General features: G+C 38.7%; 1 protein-coding gene across 2 annotated transcripts in view; it reads left to right on the top strand.

The window, feature by feature from the left end:
- Nucleotides 1-15,361: 15,361 nt before the first annotated feature.
- The window catches only part of LOC136864727 (DDB1- and CUL4-associated factor 10 homolog), a 75,191-nt gene continuing 69,712 nt past the window's right edge, over nt 15,362-20,840 (top strand). For both annotated transcript variants that reach the window (XM_067142071.2, XM_067142069.2), the window contains exon 1: nt 15,362-15,546. The gene's annotated coding sequence lies outside the window, so the exon portion shown is untranslated. The remainder of the gene's footprint in view (nt 15,547-20,840) is intronic.

The following is a 20,840-nucleotide window of genomic DNA, read 5'->3' as shown; positions in this document are numbered from 1 at the left end:
TCTGCATTTCTCGTAACTTTCTTGAAGTGCTCAAAAATAGTTTCTCAGCAACTTCCCGATTTGATTCCAGACAAGTGCAATCGTAAATTCGGGGTAGTTTAACAAAGTAGCGTCCAAATGCTTCTTCTCTCTTCACAGTCTTATCGAAGAACATCTTGACCTGTTGTTCCCTCTCTTCTTTTTCTGATCTTTTCGCCAGGATATTTTATACCCAGAGCTTCAATTTCCCACAAATCCGCTACACTTTTTATAGATTCAATATAAGTAGAGTGTAGGAAGAGGCAGTAGGTGATGTGGTTTCAGAAGGGCCCATAAGTGTCCACCACAAACATGATCTCACAGGCACCAGATCCTTGCATACATGCACAAAGTCTAGCGTGATTATCTGAACCAAGACATCGGCTTCTAACAATATCTGTATGCCACTAGCACTGTTATAATCACATGGTCTAACATTGTCTAACTCCCTTACCCTTCAGTAAATTAAACAAGTCAGCATCAACTAGGGGAGCACTTCCAAAAGTACTATCAGAGCCTAACACTGCAACTTCACATCTGTTTTCCTCGTTCATACCAACAGAGGTATTTGATAGGTCTCGAAGCAAAAAATGCTGTTTTCCTACCTGCAAATAATTCTTAGCTTAGGGTTACCCGTCCTGTTTGTTACAACTCGAATTCCCTAGCACAAGACTTCTTTATGTAGCTTTTCTGCGATCCACTATCACAAAGAACTCTCATTCTGTGTGTGGATCCACCAAGAACTTCCTTAGCAGCTAAAGTCTGCAGATAGGTCGCATATCCTTCGTTACTACCTGCTATCATGCTAACTGTATTTGAAACTGAATCATCTTTAGGTTCATCTGAGGCTGTCTTCACACACATCAAAGCATAATGCTTCCCTCTGCAAAACGGACACTTCACAAACATCTTACACTTATCACTGACATGTCCCTGTCGTAGAAACGTAAAACAAGCTCCCTTTTGCTTTAATGTCCCTTGGCATTCTTCTAGAGAACAATCAATAGCTGCAGCACAGTCTTGAGGAGGATATGTGGTTCTGCAAAAAAGACGCGCGCTATTCCTCTGTTGTTCTTGTTTCCCTTACTAACTGAAACATCCTCTGCTGAAATTAAAGCAGCTGCTGAAGGCACTTCCATCTCCTTAATATTTATTTTATCATCTTGCTTAACTCGATCGACCCTCTCATTAGCTTCAAAAGAACCACGTCTTTCGAATCAAGCACTCACAACTGTCCTTCCAGACTGTCATACAGATGTGCTATGGATCTGTCTTTCTTTAACACCAAGGATAAAAGTTCCCTACCATAGTATTCAATAAGTAACTCATCCTCCCCATACCTAGACTTCAGCAGTTTTATAACCTTTTCATAGTTATCCTTGGAAGGAGGAAAGTTTTCTACCAGTTTCTGAGCAGGTGAACCGGGTTCCATGCTCTGAATCAAAGAAACAAATTCGTCTTAATCTTTAAGGCTGCCATCTTCATGTATTTTCGTAAATTACGCCCAAAACCCAATCCAACCTTTCAAACTTCCATTAAACCTTTTGAGCTCTAGTTTTCGTAGTCTTAATAATCTCTGATTGGAAGAATGTGAACGGTTACTATTGAGTTCAGAAACAGATTAATCTACAACTTGTAAGGCCTGCACCTTTTCTCTAACCTTAAAAAGAATTAGTTCGTACTCACTGCAGTTGTAGATCTCTGTTTCTAGCACGATAGGTCTATCTTCTAGGTTTTCCTTTTGCAGCAGTTCATTGTAGACTTAGTCGTCTTACGTTTTAACTTCTCGAATATTTCCTCAAGTGAAGCATACCTGCTACGAATTTCCACGTGGCCACAATCGGCAAGATTCAATAGTTCTTCAAGTTTATTCACTTCGCAAGTAAACACGCCGCGTAATTCTCGTCGTTCGGTCATCGTTCTTCTTATTTATATTGATGTTGAAATTGCTTGTAGTTCTGTCACAGTCGCCAAATGTTGTATACAGCAACAAATAATTTACTTTAATAAAATTACAATGTTATTCGTACAACTCAACACCATTTTCAAAACTACAACCAAGGAAACTAAATAACAACATAAAACAAAACACTGTCTTTCTTCTGCTGGAAATCGATTACTCGGATAAGGTATAACTTGCGTTCTCCACAAAGGGCGTGAAAATGTAAGACTCCCTAAGCCTCGAGTGCTCTAATACCGTCGGAGTCGGGAAAGAACAAGAGTTGACGAAGAGAGGTCAGATACAATTGATGAAAGTGAAGAGCCTGACATAAGTAAGTGGAAGCAATGGCAGAACTCAGCTAAGGGCATCGGGGTCGCCAACCTAAGCTCCAAAGTTAAGAGCATATCAGACCCCTTTTAGTCGTCTCTTATGACAAGAAAGTTATACCACCTCCACCCACAGGGTATCTACTCTCTGAGCCACTCAGCCATGCAGAATACCGTTTATCGCGTTTCAATATTTCGTCAGTTCCTACACAGAAAGAAAAGTAGGCCTACTGTACACATGCCGTACTGGATTGTGTTACAAGAACAGGCAATATAATTCTGCTAATCACCAAAACTGTGTACACTTTTTATTTAAAAACTTATTTGAATTATCACACATCATTTGTGTTTATTCTACGGTTTGTGGAATTGCATGCTGCACACATAAGCGACGCAATTTATGCAGTTATATATAATATCCAATATATTATCCGACTGTTGCTATTTCTTGATGGGTGCAGTATTTCTGGATTCATATCTTGGCACAGCCGAGAGCAAAGTGTAGCTTCCACCGAAGTCCCAGTCTCATCCATGGCTTTGACAATATGGAAGCTGCTGGGGTATGGGTGGTGCTGAGTAATGACATTTGGAGCACAACTAGTGTCTGAGTGTTATGAAAGGTGTTGCTCATAGTCATGCTGCAGTAGCACCTTCTGGTCCAGTGAGGAAAGCAATGGCAATTTACCTCACTCCTCGTCTTGCCTAGTACGCCTCATTTGAGCTCTGCCATTGGTTTTTGCGGTTTCCCTATATCTGCATAGCCTTTGGTGGTGCTATTTGAAGATCCAGCCAGCCTCTGGGCTGATGACCTAACAGATAGACTATCCAATCTATTAAAAGTAACGCACTATAGTCCTAAGCGGTCGAAACTGTATGGATGGCGATTAAACTATGGAGTCGTTATTTCGCCTGGGCACCACTCAGAGCGCTGCAGCAGACATGGTAGCCACTCTATAAACTTCTTTCTTGCTCCTTGTTGTCTATGAAGTTGAAGTCTGTCTTTGAAAACAAATCAAAAACTATGAAATCTGCAAAGAAAATGAAAATTACTTTCGAAATAGATTTGAATATTTATGAATGTGCCTTGCTGCTGAACTGCAAATCGGCTGTGTAGCAATGTCACGGAAAGTTACTTTGGCTGCAATGGAGGAGTACTAAAGTGTCAGGATATTGGTCCAATGCTGTTCATGAAAGCTCTCAGCCATTTAAGTTAGGTAAAAGCATCTCGAATGTAGCGATGTGCATTCCGAATGAAAACTATCGATTTATTCGATAGTCGCAAACTACCGTTTCATTCGATTGTTTTCAACAACATTCAATGTTTCATTCGGTTTATATGATACTGAATTCTCCTGCAGTAGTTGCTCCCACTTCGCTAAAAACGATAGCACGCAAGTCGAATATTACGGAAACGATAGGAACCAATGCAATATACGGTCGCGCATATTTTAAACATTATCCAATGACGGTCCGTAAATAGTATTCCATCCATTACATGGGCAATCATAGACATTCCCGATATTTGCTCTGAATAATTTTATAAAATTGTATCTCCATACAACCTAAAAACTGGAGAGCAAATTGTCAGTATGTTTCAGATAAGTTAATTATTTTTTAACAATACTACAATGCCAGTAATTAATAATGTAAATTCTCTTCCCATCCCAACCAATGAAATTAACCAATTCTCGCGGGTTTACTTTCAGTTTAGCATTGAACAGTATTGTGAATGCAAGTTGTGCCGATATTTTAATTAAACTGTGTGTGGTGTTTTAGGTATATCGGGTAGATCATACACTCTAATATGGACAGAAAAAATAGATCAGCAGTTTGGCAACATTTTAGCAAAACTTCAGAATTTTCTACGACATGCTTAATTTGCAGAAATGAATTTAAGTGCCGGAACAATACATCAAATTTAAGGGATCACTTAAAACGAAAGCATTTCATTGCTTTTCAGCAATCTGATAATGTTGATAGTATTGATGTATTAAATATAGATAATCCTCCTGAACATCTTAGTGAAAAATATCTCAGTGTGACCAACAACTGTCAACTTCTACTAATTCACTTCCATCTGTGATCATCCCTGAACATTCTGAAGGAATTCTGACTTTAAAACGAGGCTCGCATCAGCTTACAGTCCATAAGAGCTTCAAATTTGGTGAGTTAACTCCTGAAAAAGTGAAAAGACTCGATTCACTGGTGGCTGAAATGGTGACTGTAGATTTACAACCTCTCTGTATTGTTGAAAACAAGGGATTTATTAAATTACTTCATGAAATTGAACCACGTTACACATTGCCCAGCAGACGTCATCTGACCAGAACAATATTACCAGAACTGTACGAATCATGCAAGGCAGATATTCAAAGAAATCTGCACTTAACATCATATGTATCGATTAAAACAGATATCTGGACCTCTTTAAATACAACATATTTTCTATCACTGCCCATTATTTCAACACTGAATACATTTTACTGTCAAAGGTTCTTGCAACAATTGAACTTGAGACAAATCACACAGCTGTGTACCTTGCAAGTGTCATAAAAAGAGTTCTGGAAAAATACCATATCATGAACGATGTTGTAGCTGTTGTTACCGACAGTGGAGCAAACATAAAAGCTGCAGTGAGCAATCTTGGTATTCCTCACCTGCCATGTATAGCACATATGTTGAACCTGGTTGTACACAAACAACTTAGACAACATTCTCAAGGCATGCAGAGCAATGGTAGCCAATTTCAAATCCAGTGTTACTGCATCAGACAAACTACGAGGGATTCAGGCACAAATGGGAGTCGCACAGTATAAACTGAAAAAGGATGTTATAACGAGGTGAAATTTAATATATTACATGCTGGAGAGGTTGCTGCAAGTGAAAGAATCTCTTTCAGCTGCTTTAACATCCCTGCCTACTAGTCCACCACCACTTACTGCAGAGCAGTGGTCAACCATTGAAGACTGTGTGGCTGTATTAAATCCAGTGGAACTTCTGACAAAGGAAATTTCTGCAGAAAAATACCCAACAATTTCAAAGGTAATTCCATTAGTCAGAGGGATCCAAGTAACTTCAATGAACAAAGAGCCAAAAACTATATTGGGAACCACATTGAAGAACACCAGTGGCGTATACTGAGGGCTACCAAGGCTATCAGTGAAGCCCAAACCTCAAATGCGAACGATCGAAATCTAAAGCACATTATATTGTAAGCATCTGACACATTGTTCCATTTGCAAAACTTGAAAGCAATGAGAAAACACGTCGCACGTATTTCTGAGAACAAGGCTTCGGAGACTGATATTGCAGCCCAGATTCTCGTCCCTTCCCATCGACTCGCCTCACGCGGCTTGCTGCTGTCTGCCTACAGGTGCGGGGACCGGCGGAGGATAGCTGTGCTAGGCTTCGGTCCGTCAGATCGCCACTGCTAACTATCACCATGCGTTACTCATCGTATATACTTCCTCACCTCATCCTTCTGTCTTAAACATATAGATAACGGAGTGCTGGTATTTCACTCCCGTTTACTTCTACATCCTTGTAGGAAGACACTGCAGGGCTGCTGTTATAGGAGAAATATAGTTTTCTTTTTGTTGGTAGATCTGCTAAAATGAAACGCAATCTTTCAGGTTTAGTGTTCTCTTTTGTTGGTTGGAATCGAACCCGTGATCATGGGTCGGACACCACCACTGATCTTCCGAGGAAGATAATTAACCATTGAACGATGGGTACGACCGCTGTAAAATTCAACATTGTTATTTAACGATAATAATAATAATAATAATAATAATAATAATAATAATAATAATAATAATAATAATGGCGCATGGCATATACATAGGCTTGGTGGTAACCTAATAAGAATAAAATGAATGGTGAAGATGTCATAAATACCCAGTTCCCAAGTCAGAGGAATTAACACTTTGAGGGGTTGATTCTGAAAATTGAACCGGGGCCGTCGGACCAAAGACAAGCATTCTATCCATTTAGCCTCAAAGCTGGACTTCAATTTGCTAAACCTTAGGCTACCAACTCGATTAATCAGGTGTTGAGTATTGACGGTGGCAGAGGCCAGGGCAGTAGATTGTGAAGCACGTTTGACAACACAGCGGGCAACTCCGTTAGCTGTTGGCTGCAGCTCAAAATGCTTAAGGCTTGATGTTCCCTAAACCAACTATCAAAAAGGGGTAGCCTAAGTCTAGTGGTAGCCCACGTCTTGATACCAGCATACGCCACTGAAGAACACCCTTCTGCAAGAAATTAATAGACGATTAGGACAAGTTGAGAAGATGAACATCCCAGCATCTGCAACCTTACTGGATCCTAGATTTAAGAAGGTAGCATTTGGATATGAGACAAATTCTGAGTAATCTCAAAAACATCTGATTAGTGAGTTGTCAACACATTGTGAGAGACAGATTAGAGCAGAAGAACAAATTGTCTATCCTGCCACTACCAGCACTAATGACAATATTTGGTTCTTTCTAGAAGATAAGCTAGCACACTACAAATACAGAACGAATCCAACTAGCAATGCAACCATCATGCTGCAACAGTACATTGACCAGCCATTTGTGGACATAAAAAGCAGTCCAGCAGAATTCTGGAAGAAACACAAATCTGCCATAGAACACTTATACACATTGCATCGCCCTCTACTATGACTGCGTTAATACGCCTTCCCAATACAGCTATATGCGCGATATGGGCCTAGTTCCCATTTTTACCACCGAGCGCTGCTTCGCTGGCATTGAAACATGATTGTTCATTACAGCACACGTTAAGTGTTTTGTATATTTCTGTTCAAATATATAGCCAATCACTCAATAAACATATTTGAATCACACCTTACATCTTAATAAAGAAATTCAGTGAAGAACGTACCCCTCCGAAGAGAAAAAAACCGTACAAAATAATTTTAACTGTAGGTAGTAAATACTGTAGAAAATAAATAATTTCACACATTTTTCTGTTTGTTTCGCGTTCTCGTGTTCAAATCTTTCAAAGAACTCTGTTATTTATGTGGCTATGTTATTTAAAAATACAGGAATAGCACACTCGCAAATAACTTCCACTCAATAACTATGAATGTCCTCTTTCAGGACAACTGAAGTGAGGAAAATCACGCAACAAAGGCACTAAATAGCCACTCATAGACGCAACAGGATTTTTATGCACAAATGGTTGTGCTTTCAATACAAAACCATTAATAACTTTCAAAGTCCACAGTGGCAAGTCAGATGGGTACTGCAGCCTGCTGTTTTAACCTCGTTTATAAATCAAGTCCATTAGCACTGTTGAACACCTTGGTCTTGTCAAAAGAGTCAAGCATCTTGTCCGGCTGTAATGTTGCTACATTTGTGCTACTGACAGGTATGTCGAATCAATTTTTTATCGATAACATGTATTTGACAGTGGTACCTGCATTAAAAAATCGAGCATATCTGTATACGAATGGTCTTTTGAATATTCTAGGGATGTTATTACTTCAGTCGCGAACATATCTTTCGCGCGCCGCACATTCATTTCCTTAAACTTAGACGGCTCGATATTTTTGCATGTAAGAAAAATGAACCGGTTTCACAGTTTTATTTGAGTGCATCTGATACAGTTTCTTGATAAAATCACCATTTGTATCCTGGGAACCATCAAACATAGATTTTTTGAGTAAAGAATTTCTTACTTTTCAGAATGTGCCATTTGTCGAAAGCAAGAAGAGGCATTTCACTATCAAAAGGATGACAGATCTTCGGTTGAATGTGTTTTGAAGAAGACATTCTTCTTATCCTGCTAACATTTGTCCTAGGATTGGCACTCACAACGCGCAACACGAAAAACTGCAAGCTTCGACTTCCTTTATTGTTTTAAGTGCAATAGTATGTAGCTCTGTACCTAAAAGCCTCTTAAGGAAGAAAAATGCTGCTGTAAAATTTATTTTGTCATCACAGCAGGAATTATAAAATAGAAAAGGTTATTCACTAGGGTAATTCGATTTCTACTTTCGCTTGCATGACAGTCATCATAAGTAGCTTTTATTTGCTCAACATGGAATAAACCGTCTTTCTGTTGAAAGAAGGTGTCGTCGAGTTTCCTGTCATATAACGTCTGCTGTTCGATGGACTACCAACAATCACAATCTCTCTGCTTCATTTAGGCACTGACTTTCTGCTAAGAGGCGCTCCTTCACTAAGAGTGTTATTCCAGTCTCGCAGTTCATATCTCCTACGTAGCGTCGAAGTGTGGATTTATTCGGCGTGGCAAACATATCGTTTCGATGATCTCGAATTGAAATTCAGCGAGAAATCCTTTCTTGAAATAACATTTAGCCATTTATGACGTTGTTGCTCGTTGAGAGGAAATTCATGAAACGAAATCTCACTTCCCGATCTGGTTTTCATCTTACATTAAGACACACAGCAGTAAATATTATGTCCATAAACATTAAAACGGTTCACGACCAAAGAAATAACCAAATAAGGTAAACACAGGCTCAAATTACACCAGCACTCCTAGCAATGATCACTGAGCGTGTCTCGTCAAGCAGACTAGTGCCAGCTTCTCAGCGCTCCAAGCGCGTGAACTGGTAACTACGCCGTGTTCGCTCGTTTCCATGTGCGACTGGGCGAATGAGAAGGCGTATTAGCGCAGTCATAGTAGAGGGCGATGCACATTGTCACAGAAATATCTCGCAGTTCCAGCAACATCTGTTCCAGCAGAAAGAATATTTTCGAAAGCTGGGCAAATTATGAGTGAAAGAAGAAACAGGCTGAAAGCAAAACATTTAGATCGTTTAATATTCCTGAACACAAATATTTGAATATAGGAAGACAGTGGTAGCCAAAGTGTCCGATTAATTATACTGCAAGTTTGATATGATGTTTTAGTTATCCTAACCTGTTCTCCTATGTGCACAGAATGAAAACATTTGATCTAGCTACTTCATGTACTTTTTACCACGACATATCATTAGTGACTACACATATAAATGCTTATTGCTTTATTATATATGTGTTTCACTCAGTTCGCGGTTTGGTTGCATTGTTTTATGTTAAAATGCCATATTTAAAACATAATGTATCTGAAAATCTATGACAGCTTTGAAAAGAGCTATGTTTAACGGCTGTTTGCACATGTATATTGTTTGCCATTATACACTTAAATAAATAAAAATGTATTTTATTGTACTTCCTCCTACGAAGAGAGATTGTCTAACCTAAAACTGACCAAGTGCACCATTAAATATTTCATATTAAAATAATTAGGCCTATATGGTCCCAGTGTCCATAATTCTATAAATTGTTCCTAATGATTGGCACAGATCTTGGGAGAACCGAAATTGCAAGGATCAGAGTAAATATAAGACCGTACACTGTAACAAGCGTGCATATTGTACTGATTAGTAACTACCGTAACGAATGTCAGCAATTGGAAAACCGAATGAAACTATCGAATAAAAGAGGGGTGTAGAAGCAAAACTCACATTGTCCACTTTTCATGATTTGTTTCTCTTTCTTTTTTTTGCTAGTTGCTTTACGTCGCACCGATATAGATACGTCTTATGGCAACGATGGGACAGGAAAGGGCTAGGAGTGGGAAGGAAGCGGCCTTGGCCTTAATTAAGGTACAGCCCCACCATTTGCCTGGTGTGAACATGGGAAACCACGGAAAACCATTCTCAGGGCTGCCGACAGTGGGGTTCGAACCTACTATCTCCCGAATACTGGATACTGGCCGCACTTAAGCGACTGCAGCTATCGAGCTCGGTTTTCATGATTTACGGTAAAGCTGAAAAACTCTCAAATGTGCACACCTGGACGAATCTTGCTATATACGTTTTTATTTACATCTTGAATGTGATAATAAATGCCGGAGAATATCTTTTCTTGTGGAAAGTAAACGCGAAGACGACTAATTACATTTTAAGTTTGGGGAATGTGAGTTTTGCTCCACGTTTTTGGATAATGAGAGTTATGCATCACAAGGCTGTGGATAATGTAAGTTTTGGTACAAACATTCTTATGTTTAGTAGGCTATATGAAGCTAAGAAATAGGATTCAAACAGTGAACAGAATCAAGTAAATAAAAGAAAAACGGACACTTGGAGGAGAATAATGATAAAAATACAGTTTATTAAACAGTAAGGCATAATTTGTCCTCATGAAAATCGAATCTCTCATGAAACCTGCGAAGGCCTTGAGCTCTAACTATACGACATAAGGCGGCTCCCTGACTGTGATTTCATTCCGGAAACTTTGGTAACCTCTTTGAAGAATATCTGGAAGAAAACAAATTCAAAACATGTAAATACAAAAACTTGGAATACCGTAAAGTGACTTTGTGACAGTTTTTAGTGTTTTTTGAAAATAAAGGCGAATATATATACATTTGCACTCTTTCAGCGGTACAATTCCAAAACTAGAACCTTTATCTTTAATCAAGGAAATAATGGTTGCGTTTTCTTGTGTGCATTACAAAATATTTTCAAAATAAAATGTCACAAAGTTACCCCATGGGTCGGGGTAACTTTGTGACATCTAAATTCTTCATGGAAAACATTGAGGTATAGTCTCCCTATCACAAAGTTAGACCTCAGCGAACCAATAGGTACTACATACAAGGAGAAAATAAAAAATCAATTATATTAAAACAATATTATTGCCAAAATTTACGAACACAACATTCATTTTAGAAACACAATCACATGAAAGAAAAAGATAACTTGCTTCTCAGTTTCTTATAGTGCAGAACGACTGTAGTTTTCCTAGTCAAACATTTCCGTTTCGGAAACATCAAGTAGCTCTCTTCTGCCTCTTTGTATGGGTTTGTTAATTCTCGTAAAATATCTCGTCCTTCTTACTTGGCCATTTCCACTGCTTTCACCACAGTTTCATGACATTTACATGACCGCCATATTCTGTTGCATTTGTTATTATTCCTAGAAAGAATTTCCCATCAAAATCACAATGACATAATTTCCAGTTGTTTTATCACTCTCGTTGCGTGTTTCCCTCTCCATCTGATGACAATTCTCCGTTTGGTGCTCTATCGTCACTGTCTTCGTGTGGAACATCTTCCATGTCACTGCTGTCCGAGGAATACCTTCGTCCTCTGCGGTCTAAATACCATTTTATCACACATCGCAAGTCGTATGTTGTGACGGGAAATCCGAACTTGGATATGACAATTGAATGAGCAGCGAATGCATGTTCTTCCTCTTCACTGAAGACTTTTTGGACTCCCATATGACATCGGATGTTTTTCTTTTAATTTCATCCACAGTGTGTTCCTATGAATATCATACTTTTTGCAGCGCTACTTAGTGCAATCTTCTTTTTCTTAATTTCCTCCAAAGCTTCTTCGACAGTTTCTTCTGTGTAGTTTCTGTATGGGCGGGAACCAACTCGGCGGATGTACTTTCGCGCCATCTTCGGTACTGAAATGTAACATTTTTTCATTGGTATTATTTGTTATCCTTAAAACTCTTTGGATTCTATGCTATAAACATTAACTACTTAGATTTATGTCCGATACTCGCTGAATTAGGTGCTATTAACTCTTCGGAATCACTTTGGAACATCCTAAAGCCCCATTCACAATGCAAACGTAAGGCCCCATTCACAATGCAAACGTAACCGTAAACTTAACGACGTAACGTAACCGTAAAATTAACGTAAAATTTGTGGTATTCACAATGGAGGAACGTAACATTAACGTAAAGAGTACACAGCAGCCAATCAAAACACTGCCATGTTATTTAGCACAGAAGTCGGGTTTTGGGCTATCTCGCAGTTTTATATTTCAATACCTCGATGGAATCAAACAACGTGGTAGCGGAATTCCTATTACTTCAAACATCTATTGCTTTGCTCCTGGGAGCTGTGTAGGCCTACGGTACCTGAAAAAGCGATCTAAACAACGGTGCAGAAAATGGGTTCATCCCTTGAATCAAAGAAGGTTATCTCAGGGCGATTTCGGTAATCTACTGTAAGAAATGACCCTCATCAGTTCATTTTGGACATGCGGATGAAACTTGAACTGTTTGCCTTTCTTACGATTTGCTTCCCCTTTTGTAATAAAAAGAAATGTAAGGTCTCCTTTACCGACATCTATGACCCTACTATCACAACCCGATAAGATGTTTGGATCTATTTGTTTGGATGATATCGTTTTCGTAAACTAGTAGTCCGTCATAATGTTAAGAAATATACAGGGACACTGTTTTATTTATGACAGGGATTGTCTCTCGTCCGTTTGCCAGCGCTGCGAGCTTGTCCCCCGCCATTTATTGTCAGATTTCATTACTACAGGATATTAATTTCCACCTATTATTTTTCGGTACAGCGTATTTGTAATTCTTTTTCCTTCTACCGTACATAGCCTATACACAAAGACTATTTTGAAAGAGAATTACAAGTGTTTCGTCGAAAAAAAGTCATTATATCGTGCACAACACACAATGTTTACCTCTGCTCTGATTGGCTGGTTCTTAAAGTTAACGTAAAATTAACCGCAAGAGCTTGGAGTTTGCAATCCCTTAATTTTATGGACTCGCAGTTAAGTTTACGTCGGCGCATTGTGAACGGATCCATTAGATAAGATGGCCGCTAACTTCTAAGTTAACGTTAATTTTAAGTTTACGTTACGTTACGTTTGCATTGTGAATGGGGCTTAACGTAACGTAAACTTAAAAGTTAGCGGCCATCTTTTCTAATGGATCCATTCACAATGCGCCGACGTAAACTTAACTGCGAGTCCGTAAAATTAAGGGATTGCAAACTCCAAGCTCTTGCGGTTAATTTTACGTTAACTTTAAGAACCAGCCAATCACAGCAGAGGTAAACACTGTGTGTTGTGCACGATATAATGACTTCTTTCGACGAAACACTTGTAATTCTCTTTCAAAATAATCTTTGTGTATAGGCTATGTATGATAGAAGGAAAAAGAATTAAATATACGCTGTACCGAAAAATAATTGGTGGAAATTAATATCCTGTAGTAATGAAATCTGACAACAAATGGCGGGAGACAAGCTCGCAACGCTGGCAAACGGACGAGAGAGAATCCCTGTCATAAATAAAACAGTGTCCCTGTATATTTCTTAACATTATGACGGACTACTAGTTTACGAAAACGATATCATCCAAACAAATAGATCCAAACATCTCATCGGGGTGTGGTAGATAGGGTCATAGATGTCGGTAAAGGAGACCTTACATTTCTTTTTATTACAAAAGGGGAAGCAAATCGTAAGAAAGGCAAACAGTTCAAGTTTCATCCGCATGTCCAAAACGAACTGATGAGGGTCATTTCTTACAGTAGATTACCGAAATCGCCCTGAGATAACCTTCTTTGATTCAAGGGATGAACCCATTTTCTGCACCGTTGTTTAGATCGCTTTTTCAGGTACCGTAGGCCTACACAGCTCCCAGGAGCAAAGCAATAGATGTTTGAAGTAATAGGAATTCCGCTAGCACGTTGATTGATTCCATCGAGGTATTGAAATATAAAACTGCGAGATAGCCCAAAACCTGACTTCCGTACTAAATAACATGGCAGTGTTATGATTGGCTGCTGTGTACTCTTTACGTTAATGTTACGTTCCTCCATTGTGAATACCACAAATTTTACGTTAATTTTACGGTTACGTTACGTCGTTAAGTTTACGGTTACGTTTGCATTGTGAATGGGGCCTAACACTTGTGTCACAAAGTCACCCCAGCACTGCCCGGTTCCAATAGCAGCCCCTTGATTTCACTATTTAAAATGATCCCATGAACTTAAAATTTAAACCTGAGAGAGCTGATTAGTAGTAAAACAAGTTTGACTTACCTTTATCTGAACGTGTCTAACCAATCATCCACGATAACACAAATTTTCACAAGCAGAAAAAAACGCGCGGTATCAAAGCCCACAGAAGTTATAGCTCTATTTCAAGATAAAGTTGAAACCAAGTCCAAAAATTTACTAATATGTGGCAGCATATACTATACTTCAGAAATATTGGCAAAAGTTGCCTGCAAGACATTGTGCCAAACTATGAAATTAAAATATATGTGGTGATGCCTCACTATCACAAAGTAATACTGCAGTCACAAAGTAACCCCACTTTACGGTAGTGCAACCTTCTCTTAATACTCCATCTCCAGAACAAGAAAGTGCACATCCAACTCACCTCATTTGTTTAGCCTTGTTTCTTTTCCAGTTAGATTGATCTCTGCTCCTCTTCCGATCTCTTTCCTCCGGACAACATGGTTTCACACTCTCTTCCATTTATAACCCTTATTTTGGAGAACTATTTATTTAAATCAACAATTTATGTACTGCTGAAGCCTTCACCTAACAATATGACATAACCTGTAATCTAGTGTAAACATGCGATACCCACAATGCACTCGGAAACAAGTGTAGCAACATGATTGGTGTAACCGGAGAGTGTGACTTTTGCTTCGTGCTGGGAAGTGGATAATGTTATTTTTGTAACTAACCCTTAATTTCAGAATGATTTTATACAAGTGAAATGTTAGTTTCGCTTAAGATGTTTCATTGGAAATGATGCCCATTAAGGTAGAGAACATGCTTTCACACAGAACTCGATATTGAAAAAATGGAGAATGTGAGTTTTGCTTCTACACCTTGGGTTGTACTCCTGGAGTTTCGAAATGCCCATCACTACTCGAATGTCTACACTCCTGTCATTTACCAACGAGCAGGATTGAAACGAGTGAACAAGTTTTGCAGCGATCTAATATTTTGTAAAAGAATGATACCATGGTTTCAAATGAAATCAAAGGACCTAAACCGAGCACATTTACATTTGTAGATATAGTTCTGGTGAGTGTTGAGTTGATTTCCTCTATTAAAAAGTGTTAGGCCTATATGCTATTTTGTTTTAATTCCGAATTTAGCTGATTTTCAACTAAAATTTAGCGGAGAAAATATTTCTGGGTTGTCGACACTGATGCTGAAATGTAGGACACTCTTTGGTTCGGAAATTAGAAAACACATCTTTCTCCTATAGATCCTCTTTGCGCAAAATATTCTTCAGCAGTGTCTTTAAAAAAAAAAAAAAAAAAGGGAGGAGGTAATAGGTGTAAAGAGTGTCAGCAGTGCGTTGTAGATTGTGTGGTTATGTAGGAATGTACCGTATGCTAACCGGACGGTGGCGGCAGACTACATGTAATAAATTATTCGGCGCAGCTTTCCGAGATTCAAGAAAGTGGCCTGTTGGCTATTTTATGTGTGTCGTACTTTGACGCGTACGTATAAATATACTTTTGTTGTTGTTGAGTGTCGGGTTACTGAAACACTGTGACTGCTATTGAAGCCGTGTAATATCCCTTCATTCTTTTCCTTTTAAATGTATTTTAGGTATGCTTATGCAATAGTACTGTCCGATTTCTATTTATTGGGTGTAATATTCAGTTAATTCGTGTGAAACAACAATAGTACTTTGAGAGAATAACTTCTGAACTATCGTCTTACTTTTCGAAATTATGACTTACGTGTTCATCGTTGAAATTGTATTCTGGCATATTATTCCGGTTAGTTGTACAATTTTTGGTACAGAACCCTGTTGCATTTTTGTTACAATTTTTATTGGGCAGAAAACATCTTATGAAAATAAACTGAAAAACAAGTAGCCTAATTTAGAACGCTGCATTTGCTCTGATTTGTAAACTTGCTTACATGCATTGAAGCATGACCCCCTTCAGTATTTATTGATATGGGAAAATTCGTGATAAACTTTTACACTAGAGTCCTATTTCATTGTAACCGTCTGCCCTCTCACTGTGGCATTGCTTATTTGAAACTGGAAAAGTTCCTTGTGCTGAGGTTTATTTAGTGCTTATCCTATGTGTGGGATATTAAATATGTACAATTTATATTAATGAAGAAATGTTGGCCTTGTGTAAATGATTCACAGTGTCCATATAGCCTAACATGATGAGTTTGCTAGTATGAAGGTTAGAAATGATTATAGGCATACTGTCCTTGTTCACAACATAATTAGCTCCCCAAGTTGAAGTATCACACAGCTAGAAAGAACAAGTAGCAAGACCAGATTCAGACAAGTAAATAGCTAGTACAGAACGTAGGCTGTTTAAATGTAGAGTGTGTACTAAATAAACTGGGAAAGGTAGAATTACTGCATGTGCTCACCAACCTTAGTAGCATTTTTAGGAAACAGAACTTAAGCAAATCTTAGAATTCCTTTCAGAGGAAAGTCAACGTTATTGGGCATTATAAATTTATAACGGACTATTTATATTGGTATTAAAAATTTACTCATTCGGGACAAATATTTCAGATTCCCAATGGGAATCAACATCTGTATCATCTGATGGCCAAGCAGGCATCAATTTTTGGTAATGAGACAAAGTCTGAAGTGCATTGGCACTGCCAGTGGCTCCAAGCAGCCTACGCAGTGGCCTCCACTGTATGCACTAGCCATGCGTCTTGGTAGGTGTGCTAGGTGCCAACTTATGGGCCCAACCTAGCACATGGGGGCGAAACGCTGGCGACCAGGAATGAGTTAGCTGGAAAGTTTATAATGTCCAATAACGGACCATTTATATTGGTATTATAAAAGAGTAGCGTTACAAAAATGTTGCTAAGTTTGGGCTGGGAAGAAATGGGAGAAAGAAGACGAGCTGCTTGACTATGTGGTGGTATGTTCCGAGCTGTCAGCGGAGAGATGGCGTGGAATGACATCAGTAGACGAATAAGTTTGAGTGGTGTCTGTAAAAGTAGGAAATATCACATTATGAAGATACAGTTGCAATTCAAGAGGACAAATTGGGGCAAATATGCGTTTATAGGAAGGGGGGTTAGGGATTGGAATAACTTACCAAGGGAGATGTTCAATAAAATTTCAGTTTCTTTGATATCATTTCAGAAAAGACTAGGAAAACAATAGATAGGGAATCCGCCACCTGGGCAACTGCCCTAAATGCAGATCAGTATTGATTGATTGATTGATTGATTGATTGATTGATTGATTGATTGATTGATTGATTGATTGATTGATTTTACACCTGGGACATAAAAGAAGATCCTTCTCATAAAATTACAACTTTGTTAAATGATTTTGGAGGGATGAATAATTTCTGTTACGGAGCTAACCTCGTTTACATACTATCCACTTCATTCCGTATCGATATTGCAATCAAGATAAGAATTAAGTAAAAACATTTCCACCTGATCGATACTTTTATTATTTAACCTTAGGTAAAATTATGTCATTAAAAATTGCAGTACATCGACCCCCTTAGATTGATTTCCCCACCCCCACCCCACCAAAAAATGTGTTCTTTATTTTTTAAGGAGATTACAGTACATGTACTGCAATTTTTAATGACATAATTTAACCTAAGGTTAAATAATAAAAGTATCGATCAGGTGGAATTTTTTTAAACTTAATTCTTATCTTAACCTCGTTTAACACTTTAGGGGTGGAACATTAAAAATATTTCCTATTTTACACCTAAGATTTAAAACATATACATCTGTATAGAATTTTGTCTTCATACGTTAAACCGTTTTGGAGGAAGGAATAAATATATTTGTTTTCGGATCTTAACCCACATTTAACTCTCTTAGGGGTTATATTTGTTTCAAACGTCCTGTTATTCTCACCCCCTGAGGGGTTTATTGTTTTAGGTCCGCTTCTCATTTGTATTCTTATAGAAAGAATTCAACTCCTTTTACAACCCCCTTAGGTTGATTTCCCCACACCCACCCCACCAAAAAATATGTTCTTTATTTTCAAAGGAGATTCCAAATACCAATTTTTACGTCCAAAACATCCTTCGTTTTTGAGGTATAAGTATCATACAAATAATTCAACTCTTTTTTTTCAATTCATTTACCCCCCTCCCCCTTAAGTGGATTTTCCGAACACAAAAGAATATGTAGCCTATTTCTTTATTTTTTTAAACGAAATTCCAGTTATAAATTTTCGTGTCTGCAACATCTTCAGTTTTTGATATATAAGTACTGGGCGAGCTGGCCGTGCGGTTAGGGGCTGAGAGCTTGCATCCGGGAGGTAGTGGGTTCGAACCCCACTGTCGGCAGCCCTGAAGGTAGTTTCCCGTGGTTTCCCATTTTCACACCAGGCAAAGGATCTTCTTGAGGCTGTACCTCAATTAAGGCCATGGCCACTTCTTTCCCATTCCTATCCCATCGTCGCCAAAAGACGTATCTTTTTCGGTGCGACATAAAGCAAATTTTAACAATAAAAAAATAAAGATATAAAAGTAGTATCCTCATAAAAAGAATTCAGCCCTTTTTTTGGGCCTTTTTCCAACGCCCTGTAAGTGTTTCTCCCGAAAACAAAAAAAACATTTTACTCTATTTTTGAATGAGATTAAAAATATCAATTTATACGTCTGTAATATGTTAAGTTTTTGAGATATACCGTAGATATGCTGATTTAAAAAGTTCACCCCCCCCCCCCCTTTAACACTTCCCCGTAAGTGGATATTTAGAAAACAAATTACGGTATTCGTGTTCCTTTACTTTTACAGAAGATTCGAGATACCAGTTAACACGTGTGTAACGTTACGTTTTTGAGATATACTGTAGATATACTCATTTTAAGAAATTACCCCCCTTTGCTCCTGTTCACCTCCCCTCAGGTAGATTTTCCAAAAACAAAAACAGGTGTGTGTTTATTTTTAAAGGAGATTCCAAATACCAATTTTCATGACTGTAACATCTTCAGCTTTTGAGATATAAGTATCCTCATAAAAGGTATAACCTTTTTTCCATGCCTTTGAAGAAGATTTTCTGAAAAAAAAAAAAGTGTTTCCGAGATTCCAAATACCAATTTTCAAGTCTTTAAAATTTTTTAGATATAGTTACACTCATTTTAAAAATTCACCCCCACCTCCTTAGTGATGGAATATCCAAAGATCCTCCCTTAGGCTCCTTTCACACTACACGGTTTCGACAGTACGGCAAAAAAACCGTACGGCTCTTTTGCCGTGGATGTTGCTTTCACACTGCAACGGTTTTTTTTGCCGTACGGTTTTTTTTTTGCCGTGGGAAGCTCAGTGCATGTCTTGATGCTAGTCATACAAGAGAGTCATTTTAATAATAGGATGATTTCTTAATATTAGTAGTTTGTGGCTGAACATTAAACTGTGAAATTGTATCATAAGTATATATTTGTGAATCTGTATTATGTAATAATATACACCATATATATACTGAAAATACACTTAAGTTACCAAACACACTTTTTCTTTGTCTTAAATTAGATCAAAATCTGGTTTCATTTCTAAGTAAACTTCACGCCAGGCTTTTCTTGTCGCATTCCGATCTTTATAAATGCAGCAGCGTCGATTAGGGGGCGAGGGGGTGCGATCGCCCCCGCCCCACTTTGTGGAGAAAACATTACTTTATTATTCCATTTTATCTGGCTGAAACCAGGACTTATTTTAATTATTTAAAAAAGCAATTTGTACAAGCCCTGTTGTCTTATCAGAAAATCTTTCTTTTATTTTCTTTAGTTATCAATACAATTATTAGCGGGAATACGCACAAAATGTAGTTTGTCGCGGCTAACCGATTTGTATAGCGCCATACCAAGTAGTGGAGACTTTTCATGTCCTGTGAGGAAGGGTGGCAGGGGTATATTTTATTGCCAAGGTCATGGACACTGAGGTATGATTCACTCGCTTGCCGCGCGCATTCGTCTATGTGGGGCGATCTCTTTAGTGTGGTGTTTAGTTTGGTGTATATACCTACTCCCCCCCGCTATACAACACAAACCCGGGTACGTTTTGTTGTTTGTACATTTCGCCCCCCTCCCCCAACACACACGTCCAATACCCAATCGCACTACTATATAAATGTCTAGAGTTATGTCCCAGTATGGACCAGAGTAATAAGAATTTCAGAATCTACGTCAGCCATTTCACAAAACCAACGATAAATCTTACAAAGCAATGCACTGAACATTTTAACAACAAAGTAAAACAATAATGTTATTGGCTTTACGTCCCACTAACTATTTTTACGGTTTTCGGAGACGCCGAGGTGCTGGAATTTAGTCCCGCAGGAGTTCTTTTTACGTGCCAGTAAATCTACCGACACGAGGCTGCCGTATTTGAGCACCTTCAAATACCACCGGACTGAGCCAGGATCGAACCTGCCAAGCTGGGGTCAGAAGGCCAGCTCCTCAACCGTCTGAGCCACTCAACCCGGCAAACAATAAAACACTACGACACTAATGCGTATAAGTTATGTCTAGATACCCTCGCGTTATCTCCTCTACAGCTGCTCTAGAGCTGCCGTATGATTAAAAAACGGTGCAGTGTGAAAGCATGCATTTAGCTGCGTGCGCCACTGAGTCAACGGCAGCCGTCCATTCCAGTGGCAAGACACGGCTGCTACACGGCACGGCAACGGCACGGCTGCCGTGCCGTGTAATGTGAAAGGTCTAATGCTCTTCTTCACGCCACTAATGGAATGTCGCCGTACGGTTTTTTTGCCGTACGTCGAAACCGTGTAGTGTGAAAGGATCCTTAGTTGAGCACCTACATTG

The sequence above is a fragment of the Anabrus simplex genome, chromosome 2, assembly GCF_040414725.1.
Source record: "Anabrus simplex isolate iqAnaSimp1 chromosome 2, ASM4041472v1, whole genome shotgun sequence".
NCBI lineage: Eukaryota > Metazoa > Arthropoda > Insecta > Orthoptera > Tettigoniidae > Anabrus > Anabrus simplex.
This window is presented reverse-complemented; position numbering and strand designations above follow the sequence as displayed.